The following is an 18,160-nucleotide window of genomic DNA, read 5'->3' as shown; positions in this document are numbered from 1 at the left end:
TTACAATTCTACCCCCTCCCTAAGTTCAAAATTTATTTTGGTCTAATCCGGCCATTTTTCTGACACTTGTTGCTTACAATTTAACATCAGTTTAGGGATTTTTTGGCTAGAAAATGACTTAAAACCCCCCAAAGAATATATATTTCTTTTTAGCAGAGACCCTAGAGAATAAAATGGAGATGGTTGCAATAATTTTTTAGCACACCGTATTTGCGCAGCGGTCTTACAAACGCAACTTTTTGGGAAAAAATTCACTTTTTTAAATTAAAAAATTAGAAAACAGTAAAGTCAGCCCAATTTTTTTTTATAATGTGAAAGATAATGTTACGCCGAGTAAATAGATACCCAACATGTCAAGCTTCAAAATTGCGCACGCTCTTGGAATGGCGACAAACATTGGTACCTAAAAATCCCCATAGGCGACATTTTAAACATTTATGCAGGTTACCAGTTTACAGTTACAGAGGAGGTCTAGGGCTCAAACTATTGCTCTCGCTCTAACGATCGCGTTGATACCTCACGTGTGTGGTTTGAACACAGTTTACATATGTGGGTACGACTTGCATATGCATTCGCTTTTGCGTGCAAGCTAACGGGGACGGGGCGCTTTATTTATTTTTTTTCCTATTTATTTTATCTTTTATTTTTACAGTTTTTAAAAAAAAAAAATTTGATCACTTTTATTCCTATTAAAAGGAATGTAAACATCCCTTGTGATCGAAATAAGCATGACAGAAACTCTTTAATCTGAGATCTGGGGTCAAAGAAAATGGGCTCTTTAAATCCGTTGCTAGGAAGCGACGCATGACATTGCTCTGGTCCTCCAAGGCCATAGAGTGGAGTGGGGCCATCTTGCCCTCACTGAACTTCCTGCCTGATGGGAGAGCAGACCAAATCGCTTTCCCCGCTACCGGCGGGTCCAGTAAGCGGGAAAAATGACCGGGAAGCGGCAGGAGGGAGGGGGGGGAGACACCTCTCCCTCCACCCATAAGGCTGTTCCTGTGGCAAAACCCAGGGCCGGACTGGGAATAAAATTCAGCCCTGGAAAAAATTTCATACCAGCCCCATAGCATTATTATACCGGCCCAACAGCATAACGCCATTACTTTCTTGTTCATAAAAGGGAAAACCATGCATTTTAAAGCAAATTTGAAGAGTGTACTATACATAGATACGATAGATATGAAAGCATATAAGAAGAGTCTCACTCCTCCCTGTACATTACCACTTATGGAGCACCCAACGCAAATGTACTGCGGCAGGGTGGCGCTCCTGCGCCAAATCGTGTACCTGTACGTGACTTCATGCGCAGGGTCTGGATCACGCACCACCAGCAACCTGGGCTCCCGCTGTAGCCAATCAGCGGCTCCGGTGGACGTGATGTCCACTGGGACCCGCCGATCGTTCACAAGAGAGGAAGAACAGCGGTCTGTCAAAGGGCAAGATGGAGATCTTGTGTTTCTGCTAAGCAGTTCCTCCAGTTAAGCACCTCCCCTGCAGTTAGAAAGCACTCCCTAGGAGCACACTTAGGGCCAGTTCACACCACTTGCGGTGCAGTGTGTTATTTTATCCGCATCAAATAAAAAAAAAAATGCATGGAGAATAGGTTGTACGGTTTTCAACGGCATAGTTCACAGCAGTGCGGTCAGTTCCAGAAAAAAAAAAAAAAAAAAAGAGTAGAACGTGCTGCATTTTTTCTGCACTGGAACGCTGAAAAACGCACCAAAAATGCACTGGAATGCACATGTCCTTATTTAGGGTTAAGGGCCAGTTCACACCATTGAAAAGCAGTCCGGGGGCCTTTCAGGAGACTTTTTTGCATGCGCGTTTTCACGTGTTTTTGATGCATTCCAGTGCGTTTTTGATACCTTTTTGGCACGTTCCGGTGCACTTTTTCCCTGCCTTTTTTCTTCACCGTAAAATAAGGATGTGTGTTCCAGTGCATTTTTGGTGCGTTTAGGTGCATTCCGGTGTGATTTTTATATGTTTTACAGCGTTCCAGTGCAGTTCGGTGCAGGAAAAATGCAGCACGTTTTACTTTCTTTTTTTTTTTTTTCTGGAACTGGAACGCGCTGGAATGCTGCCTGCACTGGTGTGAACTATGCCATTGAAAACCATATAACCTACTATCCATGCGTTTTTGATGCAGAGAAAAAACGCACTGTACCGCATGTGTTGTGAATTGACCCTAAGAAAAAAGAGGGGAGAAAAATGCACTAAAAATACAATTCAATAAAGAAGGAAGAGGAGGGCCCTGCTCGTAGAGCTTACAATCCAAAGGGGGCCATTTTTTATTCTTTGTCCTCTGACCCTGTCCACTGGGTCGTCCTCACACGGGCAGAAGATTCAGCGTACTTTGCTTTACACCATCTAGGGGGGCTGGACTGTCTTTTCCTGGTTTTTGTAGAATTGATTTGGTGTAAGAAAAAAACTTGTTGTGAATGCGTTCCATATTTTTTTTATGCTCTGCCTAACACAGAACACAAATAAAAACAAGGTTTTCAGCACTATTTATACCCTATGATATTAAACATGGTCAACTTAGGGAGAGGGTACCATTTTTTTTTTTTTTTTCCTCTATACGTCCCAAACTGATCGTATCTATCGAGGAATAATGTCTGTGAAATAAAAAGTTGATTATAAGATACAAAAAAATAAGGCAAATCACCGTTTGTAAATCAGGAGATGCATATTGGGAGCAAGCCGTTTTCAAAGACCATACTAGACTGTTTACTGGCTGGTGGGCGGGGTCTGTGCTCCAAAAATGCTTCCGGTTGGCTGGTGGGCGGGGTATGCTTTCCTAGCTGGGCAGCTAACTTCCATACAGCGATTTGCCCTCACACAATGTGCTTTATTCTTATTAAAATCAAATTTTCATTTCACAGACATTATTCCTCAGGAAGACGGTCATTTATAGAATGAGTTTGGAATGTATAGATGAAAATATTACAATTCTACCCCCTCCCTAAGTTCAAAATTTATTTTGGTCTAATCCGGCCATTTTTCTGACACTTGTTGCTTACAATTTAACATCAGTTTAGGGATTTTTTGGCTAGAAAATGACTTAAAACCCCCCAAAGAATATATATTTCTTTTTAGCAGAGACCCTAGAGAATAAAATGGAGATGGTTGCAATAATTTTTTAGCACACCGTATTTGCGCAGCGGTCTTACAAACGCAACTTTTTGGGAAAAAATTCACTTTTTTAAATTAAAAAATTAGAAAACAGTAAAGTCAGCCCAATTTTTTTTTATAATGTGAAAGATAATGTTACGCCGAGTAAATAGATACCCAACATGTCAAGCTTCAAAATTGCGCACGCTCTTGGAATGGCGACAAACATTGGTACCTAAAAATCCCCATAGGCGACATTTTAAACATTTATGCAGGTTACCAGTTTACAGTTACAGAGGAGGTCTAGGGCTCAAACTATTGCTCTCGCTCTAACGATCGCGTTGATACCTCACGTGTGTGGTTTGAACACAGTTTACATATGTGGGTACGACTTGCATATGCATTCGCTTTTGCGTGCAAGCTAACGGGGACGGGGCGCTTTATTTATTTTTTTTCCTATTTATTTTATCTTTTATTTTTACAGTTTTTAAAAAAAAAAAATTTGATCACTTTTATTCCTATTAAAAGGAATGTAAACATCCCTTGTGATCGAAATAAGCATGACAGAAACTCTTTAATCTGAGATCTGGGGTCAAAGAAAATGGGCTCTTTAAATCCGTTGCTAGGAAGCGACGCATGACATTGCTCTGGTCCTCCAAGGCCATAGAGTGGAGTGGGGCCATCTTGCCCTCACTGAACTTCCTGCCTGATGGGAGAGCAGACCAAATCGCTTTCCCCGCTACCGGCGGGTCCAGTAAGCGGGAAAAATGACCGGGAAGCGGCAGGAGGGAGGGGGGGGAGACACCTCTCCCTCCACCCATAAGGCTGTTCCTGTGGCAAAACCCAGGGCCGGACTGGGAATAAAATTCAGCCCTGGAAAAAATTTCATACCAGCCCCATAGCATTATTATACCGGCCCAACAGCATAACGCCATTACTTTCTTGTTCATAAAAGGGAAAACCATGCATTTTAAAGCAAATTTGAAGAGTGTACTATACATAGATACGATAGATATGAAAGCATATAAGAAGAGTCTCACTCCTCCCTGTACATTACCACTTATGGAGCACCCAACGCAAATGTACTGCGGCAGGGTGGCGCTCCTGCGCCAAATCGTGTACCTGTACGTGACTTCATGCGCAGGGTCTGGATCACGCACCACCAGCAACCTGGGCTCCCGCTGTAGCCAATCAGCGGCTCCGGTGGACGTGATGTCCACTGGGACCCGCCGATCGTTCACAAGAGAGGAAGAACAGCGGTCTGTCAAAGGGCAAGATGGAGATCTTGTGTTTCTGCTAAGCAGTTCCTCCAGTTAAGCACCTCCCCTGCAGTTAGAAAGCACTCCCTAGGAGCACACTTAGGGCCAGTTCACACCACTTGCGGTGCAGTGTGTTATTTTATCCGCATCAAAAAAAAAAAAAAATGCATGGAGAATAGGTTGTACGGTTTTCAACGGCATAGTTCACAGCAGTGCGGTCAGTTCCAGAAAAAAAAAAAAAAAAAAGAGTAGAACGTGCTGCATTTTTTCTGCACTGGAACGCTGAAAAACGCACCAAAAATGCACTGGAATGCACATGTCCTTATTTAGGGTTAAGGGCCAGTTCACACCATTGAAAAGCAGTCCGGGTGCCTTTCAGGAGACTTTTTTGCATGCGCGTTTTCACGTGTTTTTGATGCATTCCAGTGCGTTTTTGATACCTTTTTGGCACGTTCCGGTGCACTTTTTCCCTGCCTTTTTTCTTCACCGTAAAATAAGGATGTGTGTTCCAGTGCATTTTTGGTGCGTTTAGGTGCATTCCGGTGTGATTTTTATATGTTTTACAGCGTTCCAGTGCAGTTCGGTGCAGGAAAAATGCAGCACGTTTTACTTTCTTTTTTTTTTTTTTCTGGAACTGGAACGCGCTGGAATGCTGCCTGCACTGGTGTGAACTATGCCATTGAAAACCATATAACCTACTATCCATGCGTTTTTGATGCAGAGAAAAAACGCACTGTACCGCATGTGTTGTGAATTGACCCTAAGAAAAAAGAGGGGAGAAAAATGCACTAAAAATACAATTCAATAAAGAAGGAAGAGGAGGGCCCTGCTCGTAGAGCTTACAATCCAAAGGGGGCCATTTTTTATTCTTTGTCCTCTGACCCTGTCCACTGGGTCGTCCTCACACGGGCAGAAGATTCAGCGTACTTTGCTTTACACCATCTAGGGGGGCTGGACTGTCTTTTCCTGGTTTTTGTAGAATTGATTTGGTGTAAGAAAAAAACTTGTTGTGAATGCGTTCCATATTTTTTTTATGCTCTGCCTAACACAGAACACAAATAAAAACAAGGTTTTCAGCACTATTTATACCCTATGATATTAAACATGGTCAACTTAGGGAGAGGGTACCATTTTTTTTTTTTTTTTCCTCTATACGTCCCAAACTGATCGTATCTATCGAGGAATAATGTCTGTGAAATAAAAAGTTGATTATAAGATACAAAAAAATAAGGCAAATCACCGTTTGTAAATCAGGAGATGCATATTGGGAGCAAGCCGTTTTCAAAGACCATACTAGACTGTTTACTGGCTGGTGGGCGGGGTCTGTGCTCCAAAAATGCTTCCGGTTGGCTGGTGGGCGGGGTATGCTTTCCTAGCTGGGCAGCTAACTTCCATACAGCGATTTGCCCTCACACAATGTGCTTTATTCTTATTAAAATCAAATTTTCATTTCACAGACATTATTCCTCAGGAAGACGGTCATTTATAGAATGAGTTTGGAATGTATAGATGAAAATATTACAATTCTACCCCCTCCCTAAGTTCAAAATTTATTTTGGTCTAATCCGGCCATTTTTCTGACACTTGTTGCTTACAATTTAACATCAGTTTAGGGATTTTTTGGCTAGAAAATGACTTAAAACCCCCCAAAGAATATATATTTCTTTTTAGCAGAGACCCTAGAGAATAAAATGGAGATGGTTGCAATAATTTTTTAGCACACCGTATTTGCGCAGCGGTCTTACAAACGCAACTTTTTGGGAAAAAATTCACTTTTTTAAATTAAAAAATTAGAAAACAGTAAAGTCAGCCCAATTTTTTTTTATAATGTGAAAGATAATGTTACGCCGAGTAAATAGATACCCAACATGTCAAGCTTCAAAATTGCGCACGCTCTTGGAATGGCGACAAACATTGGTACCTAAAAATCCCCATAGGCGACATTTTAAACATTTATGCAGGTTACCAGTTTACAGTTACAGAGGAGGTCTAGGGCTCAAACTATTGCTCTCGCTCTAACGATCGCGTTGATACCTCACGTGTGTGGTTTGAACACAGTTTACATATGTGGGTACGACTTGCATATGCATTCGCTTTTGCGTGCAAGCTAACGGGGACGGGGCGCTTTATTTATTTTTTTTCCTATTTATTTTATCTTTTATTTTTACAGTTTTTAAAAAAAAAAAATTTGATCACTTTTATTCCTATTAAAAGGAATGTAAACATCCCTTGTGATCGAAATAAGCATGACAGAAACTCTTTAATCTGAGATCTGGGGTCAAAGAAAATGGGCTCTTTAAATCCGTTGCTAGGAAGCGACGCATGACATTGCTCTGGTCCTCCAAGGCCATAGAGTGGAGTGGGGCCATCTTGCCCTCACTGAACTTCCTGCCTGATGGGAGAGCAGACCAAATCGCTTTCCCCGCTACCGGCGGGTCCAGTAAGCGGGAAAAATGACCGGGAAGCGGCAGGAGGGAGGGGGGGGAGACACCTCTCCCTCCACCCATAAGGCTGTTCCTGTGGCAAAACCCAGGGCCGGACTGGGAATAAAATTCAGCCCTGGAAAAAATTTCATACCAGCCCCATAGCATTATTATACCGGCCCAACAGCATAACGCCATTACTTTCTTGTTCATAAAAGGGAAAACCATGCATTTTAAAGCAAATTTGAAGAGTGTACTATACATAGATACGATAGATATGAAAGCATATAAGAAGAGTCTCACTCCTCCCTGTACATTACCACTTATGGAGCACCCAACGCAAATGTACTGCGGCAGGGTGGCGCTCCTGCGCCAAATCGTGTACCTGTACGTGACTTCATGCGCAGGGTCTGGATCACGCACCACCAGCAACCTGGGCTCCCGCTGTAGCCAATCAGCGGCTCCGGTGGACGTGATGTCCACTGGGACCCGCCGATCGTTCACAAGAGAGGAAGAACAGCGGTCTGTCAAAGGGCAAGATGGAGATCTTGTGTTTCTGCTAAGCAGTTCCTCCAGTTAAGCACCTCCCCTGCAGTTAGAAAGCACTCCCTAGGAGCACACTTAGGGCCAGTTCACACCACTTGCGGTGCAGTGTGTTATTTTATCCGCATCAAAAAAAAAAAAAAATGCATGGAGAATAGGTTGTACGGTTTTCAACGGCATAGTTCACAGCAGTGCGGTCAGTTCCAGAAAAAAAAAAAAAAAAAAGAGTAGAACGTGCTGCATTTTTTCTGCACTGGAACGCTGAAAAACGCACCAAAAATGCACTGGAATGCACATGTCCTTATTTAGGGTTAAGGGCCAGTTCACACCATTGAAAAGCAGTCCGGGTGCCTTTCAGGAGACTTTTTTGCATGCGCGTTTTCACGTGTTTTTGATGCATTCCAGTGCGTTTTTGATACCTTTTTGGCACGTTCCGGTGCACTTTTTCCCTGCCTTTTTTCTTCACCGTAAAATAAGGATGTGTGTTCCAGTGCATTTTTGGTGCGTTTAGGTGCATTCCGGTGTGATTTTTATATGTTTTACAGCGTTCCAGTGCAGTTCGGTGCAGGAAAAATGCAGCACGTTTTACTTTCTTTTTTTTTTTTTCTGGAACTGGAACGCGCTGGAATGCTGCCTGCACTGGTGTGAACTATGCCATTGAAAACCATATAACCTACTATCCATGCGTTTTTGATGCAGAGAAAAAACGCACTGTACCGCATGTGGTGTGAATTGACCCTAAGAAAAAAGAGGGGAGAAAAATGCACTAAAAATACAATTCAATAAAGAAGGAAGAGGAGGGCCCTGCTCGTAGAGCTTACAATCCAAAGGGGGCCATTTTTTATTCTTTGTCCTCTGACCCTGTCCACTGGGTCGTCCTCACACGGGCAGGAGATTCAGCGTACTTTGCTTTACACCATCTAGGGGGGCTGGACTGTCTTTTCCTGGTTTTTGTAGAATTGATTTGGTGTAAGAAAAAAACTTGTTGTGAATGCGTTCCATATTTTTTTTATGCTCTGCCTAACACAGAACACAAATAAAAACAAGGTTTTCAGCACTATTTATACCCTATGATATTAAACATGGTCAACTTAGGGAGAGGGTACCATTTTTTTTTTTTTTCCTCTATACGTCCCAAACTGATCGTATCTATCGAGGAATAATGTCTGTGAAATAAAAAGTTGATTATAAGATACAAAAAAATAAGGCAAATCACCGTTTGTAAATCAGGAGATGCATATTGGGAGCAAACCGTTTTCAAAGACCATACTAGACTGTTTACTGGCTGGTGGGCGGGGTCTGTGCTCCAAAAATGCTTCCGGTTGGCTGGTGGGCGGGGTATGCTTTCCTAGCTGGGCAGCTAACTTCCATACAGCGATTTGCCCTCACACAATGTGCTTTATTCTTATTAAAATCAAATTTTCATTTCACAGACATTATTCCTCAGGAAGACGGTCATTTATAGAATGAGTTTGGAATGTATAGATGAAAATATTACAATTCTACCCCCTCCCTAAGTTCAAAATTTATTTTGGTCTAATCCGGCCATTTTTCTGACACTTGTTGCTTACAATTTAACATCAGTTTAGGGATTTTTTGGCTAGAAAATGACTTAAAACCCCCCAAAGAATATATATTTCTTTTTAGCAGAGACCCTAGAGAATAAAATGGAGATGGTTGCAATAATTTTTTAGCACACCGTATTTGCGCAGCGGTCTTACAAACGCAACTTTTTGGGAAAAAATTCACTTTTTTAAATTAAAAAATTAGAAAACAGTAAAGTCAGCCCAATTTTTTTTTATAATGTGAAAGATAATGTTACGCCGAGTAAATAGATACCCAACATGTCAAGCTTCAAAATTGCGCACGCTCTTGGAATGGCGACAAACATTGGTACCTAAAAATCCCCATAGGCGACATTTTAAACATTTATGCAGGTTACCAGTTTACAGTTACAGAGGAGGTCTAGGGCTCAAACTATTGCTCTCGCTCTAACGATCGCGTTGATACCTCACGTGTGTGGTTTGAACACAGTTTACATATGTGGGTACGACTTGCATATGCATTCGCTTTTGCGTGCAAGCTAACGGGGACGGGGCGCTTTATTTATTTTTTTTCCTATTTATTTTATCTTTTATTTTTACAGTTTTTAAAAAAAAAAAATTTGATCACTTTTATTCCTATTAAAAGGAATGTAAACATCCCTTGTGATCGAAATAAGCATGACAGAAACTCTTTAATCTGAGATCTGGGGTCAAAGAAAATGGGCTCTTTAAATCCGTTGCTAGGAAGCGACGCATGACATTGCTCTGGTCCTCCAAGGCCATAGAGTGGAGTGGGGCCATCTTGCCCTCACTGAACTTCCTGCCTGATGGGAGAGCAGACCAAATCGCTTTCCCCGCTACCGGCGGGTCCAGTAAGCGGGAAAAATGACCGGGAAGCGGCAGGAGGGAGGGGGGGGAGACACCTCTCCCTCCACCCATAAGGCTGTTCCTGTGGCAAAACCCAGGGCCGGACTGGGAATAAAATTCAGCCCTGGAAAAAATTTCATACCAGCCCCATAGCATTATTATACCGGCCCAACAGCATAACGCCATTACTTTCTTGTTCATAAAAGGGAAAACCATGCATTTTAAAGCAAATTTGAAGAGTGTACTATACATAGATACGATAGATATGAAAGCATATAAGAAGAGTCTCACTCCTCCCTGTACATTACCACTTATGGAGCACCCAACGCAGATGTACTGCGGAAGGGCGGCGCTCCTGCGCCAAATCGTGTACCTGTACGTGACTTCGTGCGCAGGGTCTGGATCACGCACCACCAGCAACCTGGGCTCCCGCTGTAGCCAATCAGCGGCTCCGGTGGACGTGATGTCCACTGGGACCCGCCGATCGTTCACAAGAGAGGAAGAACATCGGTCTGTCAAAGGGCAAGATGGAGATCTTGTGTTTCTGCTAAGCAGTTCCTCCAGTTAAGCACCTCCCCTGCAGTTAGAAAGCACTCCCTAGGAGCACACTTAGGGCCAGTTCACACCACTTGCGGTGCAGTGTGTTATTTTATCCGCATCAAAAAAAAAAAAAAATGCATGGAGAATAGGTTGTACGGTTTTCAACGGCATAGTTCACAGCAGTGCGGTCAGTTCCAGAAAAAAAAAAAAAAAAAAAGAGTAGAACGTGCTGCATTTTTTCTGCACTGGAACGCTGAAAAACGCACCAAAAATGCACTGGAATGCACATGTCCTTATTTAGGGTTAAGGGCCAGTTCACACCATTGAAAAGCAGTCCGGGTGCCTTTCAGGAGACTTTTTTGCATGCGCGTTTTCACGTGTTTTTGATGCATTCCAGTGCGTTTTTGATACCTTTTTGGCACGTTCCGGTGCACTTTTTCCCTGCCTTTTTTCTTCACCGTAAAATAAGGATGTGTGTTCCAGTGCATTTTTGGTGCGTTTAGGTGCATTCCGGTGTGATTTTTATATGTTTTACAGCGTTCCAGTGCAGTTCGGTGCAGGAAAAATGCAGCACGTTTTACTTTCTTTTTTTTTTTTTTCTGGAACTGGAACGCGCTGGAATGCTGCCTGCACTGGTGTGAACTATGCCATTGAAAACCATATAACCTACTATCCATGCGTTTTTGATGCAGAGAAAAAACGCACTGTACCGCATGTGTTGTGAATTGACCCTAAGAAAAAAGAGGGGAGAAAAATGCACTAAAAATACAATTCAATAAAGAAGGAAGAGGAGGGCCCTGCTCGTAGAGCTTACAATCCAAAGGGGGCCATTTTTTATTCTTTGTCCTCTGACCCTGTCCACTGGGTCGTCCTCACACGGGCAGGAGATTCAGCGTACTTTGCTTTACACCATCTAGGGGGGCTGGACTGTCTTTTCCTGGTTTTTGTAAAATTGATTTGGTGTAAGAAAAAAACTTGTTGTGAATGCGTTCCATATTTTTTTTATGCTCTGCCTAACACAGAACACAAATAAAAACAAGGTTTTCAGCACTATTTATACCCTATGATATTAAACATGGTCAACTTAGGGAGAGGGTACCATTTTTTTTTTTTTTCCTCTATACGTCCCAAACTGATTGTATCTATCGAGGAATAATGTCTGTGAAATAAAAAGTTAATTATAAGATACAAAAAAATAAGGCAAATCACCGTTTGTAAATCAGGAGATGCATATTGGGAGCAAACCGTTTTCAAAGACCATACTAGACTGTTTACTGGCTGGTGGGCGGGGTCTGTGCTCCAAAAATGCTTCCGGTTGGCTGGTGGGCGGGGTATGCTTTCCTAGCTGGGCAGCTAACTTCCATACAGCGATTTGCCCTCACACAATGTGCTTTATTCTTATTAAAATCAAATTTTCATTTCACAGACATTATTCCTCAGGAAGACGGTCATTTATAGAATGAGTTTGGAATGTATAGATGAAAATATTACAATTCTACCCCCTCCCTAAGTTCAAAATTTATTTTGGTCTAATCCGGCCATTTTTCTGACACTTGTTGCTTACAATTTAACATCAGTTTAGGGATTTTTTGGCTAGAAAATGACTTAAAACCCCCCAAAGAATATATATTTCTTTTTAGCAGAGACCCTAGAGAATAAAATGGAGATGGTTGCAATAATTTTTTAGCACACCGTATTTGCGCAGCGGTCTTACAAACGCAACTTTTTGGGAAAAAATTCACTTTTTTAAATTAAAAAATTAGAAAACAGTAAAGTCAGCCCAATTTTTTTTTATAATGTGAAAGATAATGTTACGCCGAGTAAATAGATACCCAACATGTCAAGCTTCAAAATTGCGCACGCTCTTGGAATGGCGACAAACATTGGTACCTAAAAATCCCCATAGGCGACATTTTAAACATTTATGCAGGTTACCAGTTTACAGTTACAGAGGAGGTCTAGGGCTCAAACTATTGCTCTCGCTCTAACGATCGCGTTGATACCTCACGTGTGTGGTTTGAACACAGTTTACATATGTGGGTACGACTTGCATATGCATTCGCTTTTGCGTGCAAGCTAACGGGGACGGGGCGCTTTATTTATTTTTTTTCCTATTTATTTTATCTTTTATTTTTACAGTTTTTAAAAAAAAAAAATTTGATCACTTTTATTCCTATTAAAAGGAATGTAAACATCCCTTGTGATCGAAATAAGCATGACAGAAACTCTTTAATCTGAGATCTGGGGTCAAAGAAAATGGGCTCTTTAAATCCGTCGCTAGGAAGCGACGCATGACATTGCTCTGGTCCTCCAAGGCCATAGAGTGGAGTGGGGCCATCTTGCCCTCACTGAACTTCCTGCCTGATGGGAGAGCAGACCAAATCGCTTTCCCCGCTACCGGCGGGTCCAGTAAGCGGGAAAAATGACCGGGAAGCGGCAGGAGGGAGGGGGGGGAGACACCTCTCCCTCCACCCATAAGGCTGTTCCTGTGGCAAAACCCAGGGCCGGACTGGGAATAAAATTCAGCCCTGGAAAAAATTTCATACCAGCCCCATAGCATTATTATACCGGCCCAACAGCATAACGCCATTACTTTCTTGTTCATAAAAGGGAAAACCATGCATTTTAAAGCAAATTTGAAGAGTGTACTATACATAGATACGATAGATATGAAAGCATATAAGAAGAGTCTCACTCCTCCCTGTACATTACCACTTATGGAGCACCCAACGCAGATGTACTGCGGAAGGGCGGCGCTCCTGCGCCAAATCGTGTACCTGTACGTGACTTCGTGCGCAGGGTCTGGATCACGCACCACCAGCAACCTGGGCTCCCGCTGTAGCCAATCAGCGGCTCCGGTGGACGTGATGTCCACTGGGACCCGCCGATCGTTCACAAGAGAGGAAGAACAGTGGTCTGTCAAAGGGCAAGATGGAGATCTTGTGTTTCTGCTAAGCAGTTCCTCCAGTTAAGCACCTCCCCTGCAGTTAGAAAGCACTCCCTAGGAGCACACTTAGGGCCAGTTCACACCACTTGCGGTGCAGTGTGTTATTTTATCCGCATCAAAAAAAAAAAAAAATGCATGGAGAATAGGTTGTACGGTTTTCAACGGCATAGTTCACAGCAGTGCGGTCAGTTCCAAAAAAAAAAAAAAAAAAGAGTAGAACGTGCTGCATTTTTTCTGCACTGGAACGCTGAAAAACGCACCAAAAATGCACTGGAATGCACATGTCCTTATTTAGGGTTAAGGGCCAGTTCACACCATTGAAAAGCAGTCCGGGTGCCTTTCAGGAGACTTTTTTGCATGCGCGTTTTCACGTGTTTTTGATGCATTCCAGTGCGTTTTTGATACCTTTTTGGCACGTTCCGGTGCACTTTTTCCCTGCCTTTTTTCTTCACCGTAAAATAAGGATGTGTGTTCCAGTGCATTTTTGGTGCGTTTAGGTGCATTCCGGTGTGATTTTTATATGTTTTACAGCGTTCCAGTGCAGTTCGGTGCAGGAAAAATGCAGCACGTTTTACTTTCTTTTTTTTCTGGAACTGGAACGCGCTGGAATGCTGCCTGCACTGGTGTGAACTATGCCATTGAAAACCATATAACCTACTATCCATGCGTTTTTGATGCAGAGAAAAAACGCACTGTACCGCATGTGTTGTGAATTGACCCTAAGAAAAAAGAGGGGAGAAAAATGCACTAAAAATACAATTCAATAAAGAAGGAAGAGGAGGGCCCTGCTCGTAGAGCTTACAATCCAAAGGGGGCCATTTTTTATTCTTTGTCCTCTGACCCTGTCCACTGGGTCGTCCTCACACGGGCAGGAGATTCAGCGTACTTTGCTTTACACCATCTAGGGGGGCTGGACTGTCTTTTCCTGGTTTTTGTAAAATTGATTTGGTGTAAGAAAAAAACTTGTTGTGTATGCGTTCCATATTTTTTTTATGCTCTGCCTAACACAGAACACAAATAAAAACAAGGTTTTCAGCACTATTTATACCCTATGATATTAAACATGGTCAACTTAGGGAGAGGGTACCATTTTTTTTTTTTTTTCCTCTATACGTCCCAAACTGATTGTATCTATCGAGGAATAATGTCTGTGAAATAAAAAGTTGATTATAAGATACAAAAAAATAAGGCAAATCACCGTTTGTAAATCAGGAGATGCATATTGGGAGCAAACCGTTTTCAAAGACCATACTAGACTGTTTACTGGCTGGTGGGCGGGGTCTGTGCTCCAAAAATGCTTCCGGTTGGCTGGTGGGCGGGGTATGCTTTCCTAGCTGGGCAGCTAACTTCCATACAGCGATTTGCCCTCACACAATGTGCTTTATTCTTATTAAAATCAAATTTTCATTTCACAGACATTATTCCTCAGGAAGACGGTCATTTATAGAATGAGTTTGGAATGTATAGATGAAAATATTACAATTCTACCCCCTCCCTAAGTTCAAAATTTATTTTGGTCTAATCCGGCCATTTTTCTGACACTTGTTGCTTACAATTTAACATCAGTTTAGGGATTTTTTGGCTAGAAAATGACTTAAAACCCCCCAAAGAATATATATTTCTTTTTAGCAGAGACCCTAGAGAATAAAATGGAGATGGTTGCAATAATTTTTTAGCACACCGTATTTGCGCAGCGGTCTTACAAACGCAACTTTTTGGGAAAAAATTCACTTTTTTAAATTAAAAAATTAGAAAACAGTAAAGTCAGCCCAATTTTTTTTTATAATGTGAAAGATAATGTTACGCCGAGTAAATAGATACCCAACATGTCAAGCTTCAAAATTGCGCACGCTCTTGGAATGGCGACAAACATTGGTACCTAAAAATCCCCATAGGCGACATTTTAAACATTTATGCAGGTTACCAGTTTACAGTTACAGAGGAGGTCTAGGGCTCAAACTATTGCTCTCGCTCTAACGATCGCGTTGATACCTCACGTGTGTGGTTTGAACACAGTTTACATATGTGGGTACGACTTGCATATGCATTCGCTTTTGCGTGCAAGCTAACGGGGACGGGGCGCTTTATTTATTTTTTTTCCTATTTATTTTATCTTTTATTTTTACAGTTTTTAAAAAAAAAAAATTTGATCACTTTTATTCCTATTAAAAGGAATGTAAACATCCCTTGTGATCGAAATAAGCATGACAGAAACTCTTTAATCTGAGATCTGGGGTCAAAGAAAATGGGCTCTTTAAATCCGTTGCTAGGAAGCGACGCATGACATTGCTCTGGTCCTCCAAGGCCATAGAGTGGAGTGGGGCCATCTTGCCCTCACTGAACTTCCTGCCTGACGGGAGAGCAGACCAAATCGCTTTCCCCGCTACCGGCGGGTCCAGTAAGCGGGAAAAATGACCGGGAAGCGGCAGGAGGGAGGGGGGGGGGAGACACCTCTCCCTCCACCCATAAGGCTGTTCCTGTGGCAAAACCCAGGGCCGGACTGGGAATAAAATTCAGCCCTGGAAAAAATTTCATACCAGCCCCATAGCATTATTATACCGGCCCAACAGCATAACGCCATTACTTTCTTGTTCATAAAAGGGAAAACCATGCATTTTAAAGCAAATTTGAAGAGTGTACTATACATAGATACGATAGATATGAAAGCATATAAGAAGAGTCTCACTCCTCCCTGTACATTACCACTTATGGAGCACCCAACGCAGATGTACTGCGGCAGGGCGGCGCTCCTGCGCCAAATCGTGTACCTGTACGTGACTTCGTGCGCAGGGTCTGGATCACGCACCACCAGCAACCTGGGCTCCCGCTGTAGCCAATCAGCGGCTCCGGTGGACGTGATGTCCACTGGGACCCGCCGATCGTTCACAAGAGAGGAAGAACAGCGGTCTGTCAAAGGGCAAGATGGAGATCTTGTGTTTCTGCTAAGCAGTTCCTCCAGTTAAGCACCTCCCCTGCAGTTAGAAAGCACTCCCTAGGAGCACACTTAGGGCCAGTTCACACCACTTGCGGTGCAGTGTGTTATTTTATCCGCATCAAAAAAAAAAAAAAATGCATGGAGAATAGGTTGTACGGTTTTCAACGGCATAGTTCACAGCAGTGCGGTCAGTTCCAGAAAAAAAAAAAAAAAAAAGAGTAGAACGTGCTGCATTTTTTCTGCACTGGAACGCTGAAAAACGCACCAAAAATGCACTGGAATGCACATGTCCTTATTTAGGGTTAAGGGCCAGTTCACACCATTGAAAAGCAGTCCGGGTGCCTTTCAGGAGACTTTTTTGCATGCGCGTTTTCACGTGTTTTTGATGCATTCCAGTGCGTTTTTGATACCTTTTTGGCACGTTCCGGTGCACTTTTTCCCTGCCTTTTTTCTTCACCGTAAAATAAGGATGTGTGTTCCAGTGCATCTTTGGTGCGTTTAGGTGCATTCCGGTGTGATTTTTATATGTTTTACAGCGTTCCAGTGCAGTTCGGTGCAGGAAAAATGCAGCACGTTTTACTTTCTTTTTTTTTTTTTTCTGGAACTGGAACGCGCTGGAATGCTGCCTGCACTGGTGTGAACTATGCCATTGAAAACCATATAACCTACTATCCATGCGTTTTTGATGCAGAGAAAAAACGCACTGTACCGCATGTGTTGTGAATTGACCCTAAGAAAAAAGAGGGGAGAAAAATGCACTAAAAATACAATTCAATAAAGAAGGAAGAGGAGGGCCCTGCTCGTAGAGCTTACAATCCAAAGGGGGCCATTTTTTATTCTTTGTCCTCTGACCCTGTCCACTGGGTCGTCCTCACACGGGCAGGAGATTCAGCGTACTTTGCTTTACACCATCTAGGGGGGCTGGACTGTCTTTTCCTGGTTTTTGTAAAATTGATTTGGTGTAAGAAAAAAACTTGTTGTGAATGCGTTCCATATTTTTTTTATGCTCTGCCTAACACAGAACACAAATAAAAACAAGGTTTTCAGCACTATTTATACCCTATGATATTAAACATGGTCAACTTAGGGAGAGGGTACCATTTTTTTTTTTTTTTTCCTCTATACGTCCCAAACTGATTGTATCTATCGAGGAATAATGTCTGTGAAATAAAAAGTTGATTATAAGATACAAAAAAATAAGGCAAATCACCGTTTGTAAATCAGGAGATGCATATTGGGAGCAAACCGTTTTCAAAGACCATACTAGACTGTTTACTGGCTGGTGGGCGGGGTCTGTGCTCCAAAAATGCTTCCGGTTGGCTGGTGGGCGGGGTATGCTTTCCTAGCTGGGCAGCTAACTTCCATACAGCGATTTGCCCTCACACAATGTGCTTTATTCTTATTAAAATCAAATTTTCATTTCACAGACATTATTCCTCAGGAAGACGGTCATTTATAGAATGAGTTTGGAATGTATAGATGAAAATATTACAATTCTACCCCCTCCCTAAGTTCAAAATTTATTTTGGTCTAATCCGGCCATTTTTCTGACACTTGTTGCTTACAATTTAACATCAGTTTAGGGATTTTTTGGCTAGAAAATGACTTAAAACCCCCCAAAGAATATATATTTCTTTTTAGCAGAGACCCTAGAGAATAAAATGGAGATGGTTGCAATAATTTTTTAGCACACCGTATTTGCGCAGCGGTCTTACAAACGCAACTTTTTGGGAAAAAATTCACTTTTTTAAATTAAAAAATTAGAAAACAGTAAAGTCAGCCCAATTTTTTTTTATAATGTGAAAGATAATGTTACGCCGAGTAAATAGATACCCAACATGTCAAGCTTCAAAATTGCGCACGCTCTTGGAATGGCGACAAACATTGGTACCTAAAAATCCCCATAGGCGACATTTTAAACATTTATGCAGGTTACCAGTTTACAGTTACAGAGGAGGTCTAGGGCTCAAACTATTGCTCTCGCTCTA

The sequence above is a fragment of the Pelophylax lessonae genome (genome assembly GCF_965119305.1).
Source record: "Pelophylax lessonae genome assembly, chromosome: 2".
NCBI classification, from domain to species: domain Eukaryota; kingdom Metazoa; phylum Chordata; class Amphibia; order Anura; family Ranidae; genus Pelophylax; species Pelophylax lessonae.
The sequence above is the reverse complement of the archived record's forward strand: the minus strand, read 5'-3'. Positions refer to the sequence as shown.